Here is a 14,883-nt window from a genome sequence, read left to right on the forward strand (position 1 = left end):
TTGTGTTTAGGTATTATTGATCCGAGGCTTTAGTCGTGAAAATTGACAAATCATTCGTACACTGACGATCAATCACATCAAACTAGGGAATTTCAAGCGAGAGCGAGAGTGTTTAACTAATGTCTTGATTCACACATGCATTGAGTGAATGTTTTTTTGCATGTTTTACGTACAAGTTATACTATTATTTTAGTTTGACTTGGATAAAAAATATAGTTAACTTACTTAAATCAATCTTGATTGAATGTCGATATAGAAGATACATGCATTAATCCAATAAAAAAAAGAAAAGTAAAATTAAGACATCATAATTCATGAATTTGAAAGGATGCATAAATGGAGAAATGCAGAACACTAGATGTTTATGTTGAAACAAAAGAGTACGTAACAAGAGAAACAAACATAAACATTAAGTTGAGCAAGCACTACATATTAATATTCATACCAAAAAAATAATAATAATAATAATAATAAAACATTTAGAAAATGTTCCACTTCTCCCGACAGATATTGCAAATGATTGAGACGTATGTGCTTGGAGGTACTTCAAGGTTCGTAACTACAAACAAATAATTATCATAATAAATAAATCAATAAATCAATAAAAAAAAATAACAAAATAGCAAAACAAAACCATAACTCAACTCCATAGTAAAGGTTTGATTCCCCGATTCCCACGTTTTTAATTCATGAAAATAACAATTTTGAATTTCATGAAATAACTTATTACCGTGTATGTAGCTATCAATCTTCTCCTCAATATCACTATAGTTGAGAAAGTTACCGAGCTGCACCAAATAATAAATCTACTTAAAATCCAACCATGTTTGGGATAAGAAAGATAAAAATCATAGCAAGAAAATTTAGACAAAAACAAGCCTTTTTTTTTTGTTTTTTAAGCTATATCGATAAATGTAGATACCACAAACACTAAATTTTGATTCCCATGAACTCGAGTTTGCATAAAATCATGAATGCGAATTTGTTGTGTATTAATATTTGTTCTCGCGGTGCCAAGCAAACAACCTGAGATGATGAAAAGGAGTTAATTTTTAAGTTTTAATTAATTACATAAATAGATATATTATTATAATTAAAATTGAATTGTTGATGATATATATATGTATATAAATAAATATACCTATTATTGTAGTATTTTCAGGAAAATCATCAAACACAGACTGTAAATTTGATCCATGCCAAACGATTGCATCTCGTGCCCCTTGTTCAACCCTACCTTCATCATGTAGTTCACCTGCATTTTAATTTTTATATTTTGCAACACAAATTACAACATACCAATACAAGGAAAAATCTACTTCAACACCGATTTATGTGGTTAAGCTTATATCATTCACATTTTTTATAATAATTTGCATCTTTCTTGAGTACAATGGATGAATTCTTAGTCAAATTACAAAAACAAAAAATAACTTTTTGAAAGCTACGCTTTTTTAGTTCTCAAAATTTGGCTTTGTTTTTTAAAACCATTGGTGAAAAGTAGATAACGAAAGAAAAAGTAGTTTGGAGGTAGAAGTAGTGTTCATAGGCTTCATTTCCAAAAACAGTTATAAACAAAATAGTTATCAAACGTGGTCTTTGTAAATAGAAAAGATATATATTTTTAAGCCGTTGAAAAGTCAAATAATTAACCCACGGGATGTCCAAATGAATCACTTCCCTATATATGTATGTATGGTTTTTTCGATGAAAGCCAAATGATAATGGCACCAACTACTACTTCATGGCCAATTAATAAGGGCTCAGAAATTTGCTTATATGGGGAAGGAGTGTGAAGAGAAATTAAAGAGTGGACAGAGAGACAATTAGGGAAATAAGATATTTGAGATTGAAAGCAATGTCTCTTATATTAAATTAGATATTGATTTTTTAAAAGGAATAATAATTGTCAAAATCTTTCCACTGTGAAATTAAAGTAATATATACTGATCTTTGATAATGATGTAAATGATTGACTTTTTCTCTCTTGGTCATCCTTCAAAACTTGATTAGATTTTATATATTGATTTGTGAGTACGGTTTCCTTGTATCAATCTATAAATATAAAATCCAAATATTATAATAAATTCTATTTTTCTCTATGCTATTTGAAATATCGAAGTAACGATAGCATACCAAATCTGAGATGACAATGCTTCTTTTGGTCACAATATCCCTCATATACCCCATGACATAGTATCCACATTTAGTGCTCCCAACTTGTAGAGGACACTACAGAGAAAAAACCAATAAATAAGAATGAAGTAATCCTTACACACTAGATGTCTACTCAATATGATGAATAAGTAGTCAATGTTAATTTATACTTGCCTTTACTGTTCTCCATAAGGTTTACTTCCGGCTTTTTTTAATATGCTTTTGAGATTGAAACATCGCAATTGCCCTATTTGTCAAGAAATAACTACAAATTATTCTAAAATAAAGTACACTTTAAAACAAATACTACAAATGAAAAGGGTTAACTTACGTGTCAGTTATATATATCGTATATCTATCCATTATGTTGTCCTTATTGAGTCTAGGTAGTACACAGTATCATCGTATGCATTTATAGCAAGTAGTGCCCAATGACCACTAGTTAATAAAATATAATTAGTATTTTTATTGCTAATGAAAATTGATAAAAATAAAACGTCTTTTAACTCACCCAACATTACAAGGTGTTGGGTTTTATGTCCTAAAACTCCCAGTTTGTAAAAATTAAATGTAAACCTCGAACTCTAGGTTTCCTAGATAAGCGTGTTTAGCTAAAGGAATGTCATATTATATATTTATTAAGTAGCAATTCATGTTTGTCTATAGGAGTTATGATGGAAGGGAAGAAAAAACATACTAAATGAGGGGTGACGTGGTGGTTAATCCTAGAACTCTGGAGGCGGCAGGAAGCTTTTGGAGGAAGAACTTCAAAAGCATGGTTTCGGCAATTGACATGAGCAAATTTAGTAAAATCAGTGTCATTCGAAAACTGAGAGAAGCTAGTTTGCGAGGTTGTCTTTCCGGAGGAAGATTGCACAAGGAAAAGAACAAGAAGTGAGGAAAGAACAGAGAAGGCTAAATCTTGGGTTAATCAGGGCCCGAGGTGAAGATCGGAAGTTCCAGGCCAAACTAGAAGGAATTCTTGGCTGAAATTTTAAGGTAAGAAAGTTACTCAATTCTAAACAAGTTTGTAGAAGGAAGTTTCTTGGAAAGAGCTCTAGATTTCGAGTTATGAATTTTTAAAGTTGTAACAGGGAATCGGTGCATAAGCAGACAGCTGCTTGGATTGAACGAGCAACCAGTTTACCATGGGAGTTATAGCGAGATGTGGGGATGAGGATCTCGCCTATAGAGGAAATCTCACTGATCTCGCTCTAGAGAATCTCGCTAATCTTGCTCTAGAAGGAAATCTCGCTAGGAATTGGGTTGAGTATCGCTGGTAAGGTCAGTATCGCTAGGATGAAAAATTTCCAGGAAAAGCTTGATCTCACTGGTATCGCCCTAGAGGATCTCGTTGGCATCGCTCTAGAGGATCTCACTAGCATCGCTCTAGAGGATCTCGCTAGCATCGCTCGGGGGGATCTCGCTGACCTCGCTCAGGGGGATCTCGCCAGTAAAGCTGTCTGTGTTGATGAAAGTTCCTTTAATAAATGCATTAATTGAGGTATTTTACTAAGAATTCTAAGTAGTTTAACCGAGAATTATGTCCTTTCAGGCCAAGAAGAGCTAGAAGAGGCGTATAAACCATTAAGAGCTTGACGAGTGGTGAGTGACTAAGTGAATTAGTGTCTCCAGTACCTATGCATATAAGATCAAGTAAGTTACAGTAACATTAGTGATGAATTTATACTTCCTCAAGCAACAAATAGATGGAGAATAACTTAATGCATGTTCCCCAGCTTGTATATGTGTAGCACAGGCCAAGGTATGTCATGTAGTCATTTCAACAGTTAAGTTCTAGTGTTAAAATATGCTTCCTAGAGGAAGGCTATGAGAGAATGAGTTCTTGTATAGATGGTAGGCAACAAAACTTAACTTAATGATACAAAATACCCCGGTACCGAAGAACATTTGAAAAGGTACCTACCAACTTGATACCGAAGGACATTTGAGAAGGTATCTGAGCAGAAGTGTGAAACCCGGATTTCTATTTTCCTTACTTAAGCAAGTGATAAAAGGAATTAACTAAGTGAAAGTTAAATCCTAAGTTAAGGGGAAGGAAATTTCTAAGTGTTAAGTAGATTTTCCTTGAATAATTTAAGTTGAGCTTTAATTGGTAAAATTGTAATGAAATTTATATAATAAATAGGTTGTTGAAAACAGTTAGTGTGATTGGTGAAAGAAGGAATGGAGATTTGAAAAGAGAAAATAATATTGGAAAAGTTGGGGAAAAATATTAAGTGGGAATAAATATAGAAATTAAGTACGTGGAATTAATGTGGAATAATATGAAGATTGAGTTTGGAAAATTCGGGGAAGAATACGGCTAAGTATGAAAAATTAGGTGAAGTATGAAGTAAGGAATTAAGGAAAAATATAAAAAATATTATTTTGGAATTATCCTAGAAGATCCGTGTAAAAGTATCACAAAGTGGTGAGCAAACGTGTACGGAGAACAATGTTCGCAGTAGCTAAGAGCGAGATCGTTGAGAGTGGGATCAGCGAGATCGTTGAGAGCGAGATCATTGAGATCGAGACCAGCGAGATTGGAGAGGAAATGGGAGAGAGTGAGATTGGATAGAAGATGGGAGAGAGTGAGACCAGCGAGAAAGCTGAAGAGAGCGAGAGTGGAGAGAGCGAGACCAGCGAGAAAGCTGAAAAGAGCGAGAGTGGAGAGAAAAGTAAAGCTGGAGAGAGCGAGAGGGGGAGCGAGATTGGAGAGACCTGACCAACGAGATTGCTGGAGAGAGCGAGAGTGAAGAGAGCGAGACCAGCGAGAAAATGGGAGAGAGCGACACTGCCGAGAGTGGAGTGAGCGACACTGCTGAGAGCGGAAAGAGCGAGAGCGCCTATGTGTTAGCCTTGGTTTGTTCGATTCGAACGTCACGCCCACGCCTCGCCTATGCATTGAACGGCCGAGAAAGCTTCTGGGAAATGTATTTGGACGCGTTGGGGTGGATTATGCATGTAAAAACCCTAATTTGAATACAAACAAAGCTTGAAGGCGTAAGGACAAATGTCAATTAAAATCTAGGTGTCCGATTAAGAGAAATTCTTAAACCCTAAGAAATTGTGTTGGATGCGTTTGGGAAGAACACATTGAATCAAGGTGAAGTCAGCTTACATTGATAGAGGGAGGATTAAACATTTGGCCATGCAGCCAAATAGGTGCTCTCAATCCCACGAGCAATTTGAACGCCTATAAATAGGGAGTTGGGATTTCATTTTCAAATCACACAAAAATCATAAATTTCGTAGAGAAAGTAGAGGGCAGTATGGGTTCAGAGGAATTTGTCAACTTTGGACGAGGAGATCTTCCAATATACTCGTGCGTTTGGAGTGATTCCAAAGCAATCTGAAAGCTCTAGAAGTCTAGTTTTCAGAGTAGTGCTACCGGAGGAAAAGACGCAAAGGAACTGGGCTGGAGGTTGAGAAGAATGTAGAAGGGTCAGACTGTCAGATCAATCTAGGCCAGTCTTGAAGATTTTGAGATTCCGGCAAAACCACGAGAAATTCTGAGCTGAACGTTTAGGGTAAGATTCCTAAGACATTTTAGAATAAGTTTGTAGAAGGAAGTATTTCCAAATAAGGTTTGGAACTATAAGTAATCTAAATTGTAAATTGAATCTGGATTCTAGGGGTGAAAAGGGACCCGAGGAGCTACTATAGTGAAAAGTTCCTAAGAGTTCGAGGTGAGTGGCTAAAATGTTTTCGAACTAAAACGTTTTAAAACTATTTTGATTGCAAACGTTTTATAGAAAGCATGTTTGCGAAAATAATTCTCATGCCTACTAGTTTTATCAAGTGGTTCCAAGCAAGTTTGAATTGTGATTTGAACGCATGCATATTGTTGAAAAACTATTTACATATGTATATGTATTGATTTTATCCAACATGCGTTACCATCTTTAAAGCCATGTTGTATATGTGTTATACTGTACATGCTTTAAAGAGAAAATTTGTTTATAAATAGTTTTGGTAAAATGTGATGTCGAAGTAGAAGGAGAAGGCATCCACCCAACTAGATACTGAAGTACAAGGAGAAGGTATCTATTGGTACTGAAGTACATTTGAGAAGGTACCAAGCCAACGGGATACTAAAGTACGTTGGAGAAGGTATCCTAGTAGCTCGATACTGAAGTACAAGGAGAAGGTATCTGAGCAGTAGTACCTAATGTGTGAAGGTACTTAGTGTGGCCACAGGTGAATAAAGTCAGAGATTGAGCAAAAGGGTTCTCTCTAGACTAGTAGTTGGTGTTGGGATTATTTTACTAGATATACAGTACTTTGACTTGAGAAATGATTTTACTGTTTTATGTTTAAAACAGTTTTATATATATTATGCTTGGAAAATATTTATTCTGCAAAAGTTTATATTTCAGATAAAACTATTTTCTGAAATTATGCATGAGAATTTACTATATTTTCTCGGTCACTCACTGGGCATAAGCTCACCCCGTTTTCAAATGTTTTTGTTCCCCCCCCCCCCCTCCCCCCCCAGGAAGCGGTCAAATTCTCTGAAGACAGCTTAATATCTGCTCTACCACTAAAGGACCAAAAGACTTGTAACCGTTGCTAGGTGGTTACTGTTAATGTTGTACACATGTTACTATTGTTCATATAAGGACTAGGGTTTGCGGGTTTTGGGACTTGTAAATCTAATGTTGTAAATACTCTAAACATATTAAGTTTCTAAGTTAATAAATTATGGGCCTACAGCCATCCCGTTGCATATAATTTGTATTTGGTATCAGAGTTATTCCACAAGAGTTTTTAGGCAGTAAGTGTCAGCCTAAGGGTTGATAACTGCTACAGTCACACCCTTCTCTAGGCTAAGAGGGTGATCTGGGGTGGGGGTGTGACAGTTTGGTATCAGAGCATAAGTTTTTGGGACAATTGAGGAATTAGTTGATACCAGCTTGGTATTAAAGGATGGGTTATACGTAAGTTTGGGAAAGATTTAAGCTAGCTTAGTACTAAAACATAAGACTTTGGGTGAAAGAAAGAGTTCATGCATTAGATTAAGTCCCATAGATAAGTTCCGAACATGTGTACCTAATAATTAGGCAAAGATGCTGAGGAAAAGAGGTAGACCGAGCAAGCAGACTGAGAAGAGGAATATTGACCCTACCAATGGAGGTTCTGAGGTCTTATCAGACCCATATTCGAAGGGGAAAAAAGTTAGAGACTCAGTAGAGCAGGAGGTAACTTCTGAAAACGAGTCTAGTACATCAAAGATAGGTGTAGATCCTGAGATGGAGGATCGAGTGTTCGATAGAATCACTCAAAGACTAGCGGCGAGTGTAGGATCGATTCAAAATGATCCAGAAAAGAAATTCGACGTCGAGAAGCTGAAAGCTTTATGAGCCACGACGTTCGATGGAGCCACAGATCCATTAGATGCTGAAATCTGGTTGGATTTGATTGAAAAGTGTTTTAAAATTATGAGATGCCCTGAGGACCGTAAGGTCGAGTTAGTGGTATTCTTGCTGCAAAAAGGGGTTGAGAAATGGTGGAAAGTGATAGAGGCTAGAAGGAGTAGTTCAGAAACTATGACTTGGTCTGAGTTTAGACAAGTATTTGAGGATAAATACTACCCTAGTTCTTTTAGAGATGCGAAGAGGGAGGAATTCCTTAGGCTAACTCAAGAAGTAATGACGGTTGCTGAGTATGAGCAAAAATTTACTGAGTTATCTCAGTATGCCCTCCCGATCATCGTGGAAGAGAAGAAGAGGTGTAGGAGATTTGAGAGTGGCCTAAGAAGAAAATACGTACACCTGTTACCTCTACATCTAATTGGGTGAATTTCATTCAGTTAGTTGAGACCGCTATCCGAGTAGAGCAGAGTGTAGCGAAGGAGGATGAACTTCAACCAGGAGAAGGACAGTTTAGAGTGCCTGGAGAAACAAGAAGTAAAAAATTTAGATCCTCGTTCTCTGGACAGTCGAGGATAAGGAGTTTTGGGGGCATGAGCCAACAAAGTTTGAGTCGAAAGAAGTCCAGACCTGTAGCTAAACAAAGTGATAGATCAGCATCAAGTCGTGCTAGTGAGTCGGTGGCTAGTACGGGGAGGATACCACTTTGTGTAAACTATGGTAGGCCTTAAACAGGGGTATGCTATGGTAATAGGAATGTTTGTTTCAAGTGCAGACAAGCTGGGCATTTCAAAAGAGATTGTCCTCAGCTAAGTCGTGGAACACAAAATGAACAAAGACAAGTAACACAGACGAGAAACCAACCTAGAACAATCAGAACTAGAGGTGAAGGATCAGGTATAGCTAAGCAGAAAGGGGTAGCTGGATGACCCCAACAGCAACCGCAGCAGCAGCAGGGTAGAATGTACACTATGACACACCAGGAAGCGGACGAAGCTCCAGATGTCGTAACTAGTACGATAACTTTATGTAATCAATCCGCTTATGCATTATTTGATCCTAGTGCTACATACTCATTCATATCTAGTATGTGTGCATTACATATAGATAAAATACCTGAATGTATGGATGAGGAATTATTTATCTCTACGCCTATAGGAGATACTCTAGTGGTACATGAGTATTATAGGAATTGTGAACTAATTCTTGGAGACCAAAGTTTTTGGGTCGACTTAATTCCATTAGAATTATTAGAGTTTGATGTTATCTTAGGTATGGATTTCCTAAGTAAACACTATTCCACTATGGATTGCTTTAGAAGAGAAATAGTGTTTAGAAAACCTGGGGAAAAAGAAATATCTTTGGTAGGAAGTAAAAGAATACTCCCAGGAAGTTTAATATCAGCGGTAAAAGCTAGAAAACTGTTGAGTAAAGGATGTGAAGCTTATTAGCATCTGTAGTAGTTTCCCAAGATAAGAAACTAAAACCTGAGGATGTACCTGTGGTACAAGAATTCTTAGATGTGTTCTCTGAAGTATTACTAGGCTTACCGCCTGATAAGGAAGTGGAAATTACTATTGAGTTAATTCCTGGTACTGTACCTATATCCCAAGCACCATATAGGATGGCCCCAACGGAGTTGAAAGAGTTAAAAGTTCAATTACAGGAACTTGTGGATAAGGGGTACATTCGACCCAGTGTATCACTTTGGGGAGCACCAGTCTTGTTTGTTAAGAAGAAAGACGGTACTCTTAGATTATGCATAGACTATAAACAGTTGAATAAGGTGACCATTAAGAATAAGTACCCATTGCCTCGTATAGATGATCTCTTCGATCAGTTAAAGGGAGCAACGGTATTCTCTAAGACAGATTTGAGGTCAAGCTATCACCAGTTGAAGGTGAAAGACACAGATGTTCCTAAAACTGCATTTAGAACTAGATATGGACATTTTGAGTTCTTAGTAATGCCGGTTGGATTAACAAATGCTCCTGCAGTATTTATGGACTTGATGAATAGGATATTCCATTCTTATCTGGATCAGTTTGTGATAGTATTCATAGATGACATACTAGTGTATTCCAGTAGTGTGGAAAAACACAAAAAACATCTAAGGATGGTATTACAAACTTTAAGAGAAAAGAAGTTATATGCCAAATTTAGTAAGTGTGATTTTTGGTTAAATCAAGTCATATTTCTTGGGCATATAGTTTCAGCTGATGGAGTTAGTGTTGATTCCCAAAAGATAGAAGCAATAGTTAATTGGGAACGACCCCGAATGTAACCGAAGTACGTAGTTTTCTGGGTTTAGCAGGTTATTATAGGAGATTCGTGGAGGGTTTTTCTAAGATAGCCCTTTCATTGACAAACCTGACCAGAAAAGATGCGAAGTTTGAATGGTCGCCAAAATACGAGCATAGTTTCCAAGTGCTGAAACAAAGGTTAATATCAGCATCAGTATTAACTCTACCTACACCAGGTAAATAGTTTGAAGTTTATTGTGATGCATCCCGACAAGGATTAGGACGTGTGCTGATGCAGGAGGGAAAAGTAGTAGCCTATGCTTCACGACAGTTAAAGAAGCATGAATGTAATTACCTTACACACGACTTAGAATTAGCAGCAGTTGTGTTAGCTCTAAAATTGTGGAGACATTACCTGTTTGGTGAGCGATGTCATATATTTACAGATCATAAGAGTCTAAAGCATATCTTTGATCAAAAGGAACTAAACTTAAGACAGGGAAGATGGCTTGAATTGATTAAAGATTATGACTGTACAATTTACTATCACCCAGGTAAAGCAAATTGGTAGCTGATGCCTTAAGTCAAAAAACTAGATCAGCTAGAGCTAGTATCAATTCAGTGTAGGGTACACTGATTTATGAGTTGTATAATGCTAGGGCAGCATTATCAGTAGGTCGAAAAGGAGAATTACTAGCCTTATTTCAAGTACGTGCTACGCTCGAAGAAGATATTCTACATGAACAATTAAAGGATTCTGATCTTCAGAAGTTAGCTAAAGAAGTGGATAAAGGATTAAGGACAGATTACCAATTAGGAGCTTTAATTGGTAAAATTGTAATGAAATTTGTATAATAAATAGGTTGTTGAAAACAGTTAGTGTGATTGGTGAAAGAAGAAATGGAGATTTGAAAGGAGAAAATAATATTGGAAAAGTTGGGGAAAATATTAAGCGGGAATAAATATAGAAATTATGTGGAATTAATGTGGAATAATATGAATATTGAGTTTGGAAAATTCGGGAAGAATACGGCTAAGTATGAAAAATTAGGTGAAGTACGGAGTAAGGAATTAAGGAAAAATATAGAAAATATTATTTTGGAATTATCCTAGAAGATTCGTGTAAAAGTATCACAAAGTGGTGAGCAAACGTGTACGGAGAACAATGTTCGCAGTAGCTAAGAGCGAGATCGTTGAGAGTGGGATCAGCGAGATCGTTGAGAGCGAGATCATTGAGATCGAGACCAGCGAGATTGGAGAGGAAATGGGAGAGAGCGAGATTGGATAGAAGATGGGAGAGAGCAAGACCAGCGAGAAAGCTGGAGAGAGAGAGAGTGGAGAGAGCGAGACCAGCGAGAAAGCTGAAGAGAGCGAGAGTGGAGAGAAAAGTTAAAGCTGGAGAGAGCGAGATTGGAGAGAGCTGACCAGCGAGATTGCTGGAGAGAGCGAGAGTGAAGAAAGCAAGACCAGCAAGAAAATGGGAGAGAGCGATACTGTCGAGAGTAGAGTGAGCGACACTACCGAGAGCGGAAAGAGCGAGAGCACCTATGTGTTAGCCTTGCTTTGTCCGATTCGTACGTCACGCCCACGCCTCGCCTATGCATTGAATGGCCGAGCAAGCTTCTGGGCAATGTATTTGGACGCGTTGGGGTGGATTATGCATGTAAAAACCCTAATTTGAATACAAACAAAGCTTGAAGACATAAGGTCAAACGTCAATTAAAATCTAGGTGTCCGATTAAGAGAAATTCTTAAACCCTAAGAAATTGTGTTTGATGCGTTTGGGAAGAACACATTAAATCAAGGTGAAGTCAGCTTACGTTGATAAAGGGAGGATTAAACATTTGGCCATGCATCCAAGTAGGTGCTATCAATCCCACGAGCAATTTGAACGCCTATAAATAGGGAGTTGGGATTTCATTTTCAAATCACACAAAAATCATAAATTTCGTAGAGAAAGTAGAGGGCAGTGAGGGTTCAGAGGAATTTGTCAATTTTGGACGAGGAGATCTTCCAATATACTCGTGCGTTTGGAGTGATTTCAAAGCAATCTGAAAGCTCTAGAAGTCTAGTTTTCAAAGTAGTTCTGTCGGAGGAAAAGACGCAAAGGAACTGGGCTGGAGGTTAAGAAGAATGCAGAAGGGTCAGACTGTCAGATTAGTCTAGGCCAGTCTTGAAGATTTTGAGATTCCGGCAAAACCACGAGAAATTCTGAGCTGAAAGTTTAGGGTAAGATTTCTAAGACATTTTAGAATAAGTTTGTAGAAGGAAGCATTTCCAAATAAGGTTCGGAACTATAAGTAATCTAAACTGAAAATTGAATCTGGATTCTAGGGGTGAAAAAGGGACTCGAGGAGCTACTAGAGTGAAAAATTCCTAAGAGTTCGAGGTGAGTGGCTAAAATGTTTTCGAACTAAAACGTTTTTAAACTGTTTTGATTGCAAACGTTTTACAGAAATCATGTTTGCGAAAATAATTCTCATGCCTACTAGTTTTATAAAGTGGTTCCAAGCAAGTTTGAATTGTGATTTGAATGCATGCATATTGTTGAAAAACTATTTACATATGTATATGTATTGACTTTATCCAACATGCGTTACCATCTTTAAAGCCATGTTGTATATGTGTTATACTGTACATGCTTTAAAGAGAAAAGTTGTTTATAAATAGTTTTGGTAAAATGCGATGCCGAAGTAGAAGGAGAAGGCATCCACCCAACTAGATACTGAAGTACAAGGAGAAGGTATCTATTGGTACTGAAGTACGTTTGAGAAGGTACCAAGCCAACGGGATACTAAAGTACGTTGGAGAAGGTATCCTAGTAGCTCGATACTGATGTACAAGGAGAAAGTATCTAAGCAGTAGTACCTAATGTGTGAAGGTACTTAGTGTGGCCACAGGTGAATAAAGTCAGAGATTGAGCAAAAGGGTTCTCTCTGGACTAGTAGTTGGTGTACCTAATTTTACTAGATATACAGTACTTTGACTTGAGAAATGATTATACTGTTTTATGTTTAAAACATTTTTATATACATTACGCTTGGAAAATATTTATGCTGCAAAAGTTTATATTTCAGATAAAACTATTTTCTGAAATTATGCATGAGAATTTACTATGTTTTCTCGGTCACCCACTGGGCATAAGCTCACCCCGTTTTCAAATGTTTTTGTTTTTCCCCCCCAGATAGCAGTCAAATTCTCTGAAGACAGCTCAGTATCTGCTTTGCCACTTAAGGACCAAAAGACTTATAACCGTTGCTAGGTGGTTACTGTTAATGTTGTACACATGTTACTATTGTTCATATAAGGACTAGGGTTTGTGGGTTTTGGGACTTGTAAATCTAATGTTGTAAATACTCTAAACATATTAAGTTTCTAAGTTAATAAATTGTGGGCCTACAGCCGTCCCGTTGCATATAATTTGTCGTTGGTATCAGAGTTATTCCGCAAGAGTTTTTAGGCAGTAAGTGTTAGCCTAAAGGTTGATAACTGCTGCAGTCACGCCCTTCTCTAGGCTAAGAGGGTGATCTAGGGTGGGGTGTGACAAGAAGTACCTAAGGTATGACGGTACTTAGTATGGCCACGTACACGTAGGCAGTTCTGAATGAGAGGCCAAAATATTGGTCTCTTGGTCGGTAATAAATGTTGGGAGTTAGAGCATTTAGGCTCGTTCTCAACTAGGGAATAATGATGTTTGATGATATCTAAGAATGGTTTAAAGCTACATTTAGAGACAATTGCTTGAAACACTCATTAATATATTTACATGTTTATAGTAATGTAATGCATAATGTTATACTATTTTATAGTCACTCACTAGGCTTTAAGCTTACGGAACCTCTATGTTTTCCTTTCTCAGGTAGCGGTCAGTTTCCTCAAGGTTGATTCCTGCTGCTGCTTGCCACTAAAAGACTCGGCTTATTAAGAAGACTTAGGTTGATGATTTGTTTATGTACACATGTTTTGAGAGGGAATAGGGCTTCTTTAGGAATGTTTGGGCCATCTGTGAATATTTTTCTGTAAATGTAATGTCTTAGCTGTATGCATGTATTTATGTAATGTTTGTAGAACCTTAAGGGAGGTTTGTTGTATGCGTATATTACTAATGTTTTCAGTAGGTTGGTATTTAGATTAGAAGGCTTGGGTGGTGGGTGCTGGCAGTAGGGCTAGTAACTATCACGGTCATATCCTCTTCCAGAATAAAAGGGTAATTTGGGAGGTGGCTTAACAACATATTCTATTATCAACAAATATGTTCTTCAACATTTGTTCAATAAAGGTATTGAATCTATTAATTGCATTCATAAAGTCTAAATCAAATAAACTAAGATCCATGGTTATTATATGAATACTTAAACTTTACGTAGAGATATAGAGATGGATCACGTTCGAGTAAATAGCCAAAACGGTCTATAGTATATGATTAAGATTGGGTACCTTATTCTAGTAACACTATTGGATGCGGTCTACTCTGTAGCTGTTACAAGTTATTGTAAAGATACTACAAACGAAGTGATCCAAATTCATTCATGTATTGACATGAGGAGTGGAGGCGTCCTATGCAATGAGTTTGTATAAGATCGGACCAAGAAATAAGTCACTCTTACTTTATAACATTGTTTACTGTTTAAGACTGACTATTTCGCTTAAATGACCTAGGTAATTCGATCTTAATCTTGAGCTAACTATGAACTCTTGTCTATCCAGGATTATCCTTAGATTTGCATGGGTGAGGGTTGGCTCAACAGCACTGGCTCAATAAGCCTCTCATTTCAGGGGTAAGACTGGGTAGATAGCTGGAGACATAGGGTGCAAGTCGGAATTCACACCTACCTGATTTAGAGATAGGAGAAAGATTGTTATCTTAAGTACTGAATTCAGGTCTTGAATAAGGGGTGGCCCTACTCTCTTACTAGCCTAAGAGAGATCCAGTTTAGTGATTAGATCATAAACCAATTGTTTATTAGAGGATCAATAGGAACTTAAGGAACAAGGCGTAATATCGGAGATAAAACAATATATTGACCCAACCGTTATTACGAACAACTTGTGAAGGGTCGACTTACTGGTTATGTTTAAATCATGTGGACACAAATATATTTACAGTG

General features: G+C 37.0%; 1 long non-coding RNA gene across 1 annotated transcript; it reads right to left on the minus strand.

The window, feature by feature from the left end:
- Positions 1 to 381: 381 nt before the first annotated feature.
- On the minus strand, positions 382 to 1,880 carry LOC150035021 (uncharacterized). The gene is made up of 4 exons (XR_016530834.1): positions 1,142 to 1,880; positions 923 to 1,026; positions 731 to 788; positions 382 to 559 (listed from the first exon to the last, which is right to left on the minus strand). It is a non-coding gene; the product is annotated as an uncharacterized LOC150035021 (long non-coding RNA).
- Positions 1,881 to 14,883: the final 13,003 nt, after the last annotated feature.

The sequence above is a fragment of the Benincasa hispida genome, chromosome 7 (assembly GCF_027475165.1).
Source record: "Benincasa hispida cultivar pf3 chromosome 7, pf3_genome.v1.1, whole genome shotgun sequence".
Taxonomy (NCBI): Eukaryota; Viridiplantae; Streptophyta; class Magnoliopsida; order Cucurbitales; family Cucurbitaceae; genus Benincasa; species Benincasa hispida.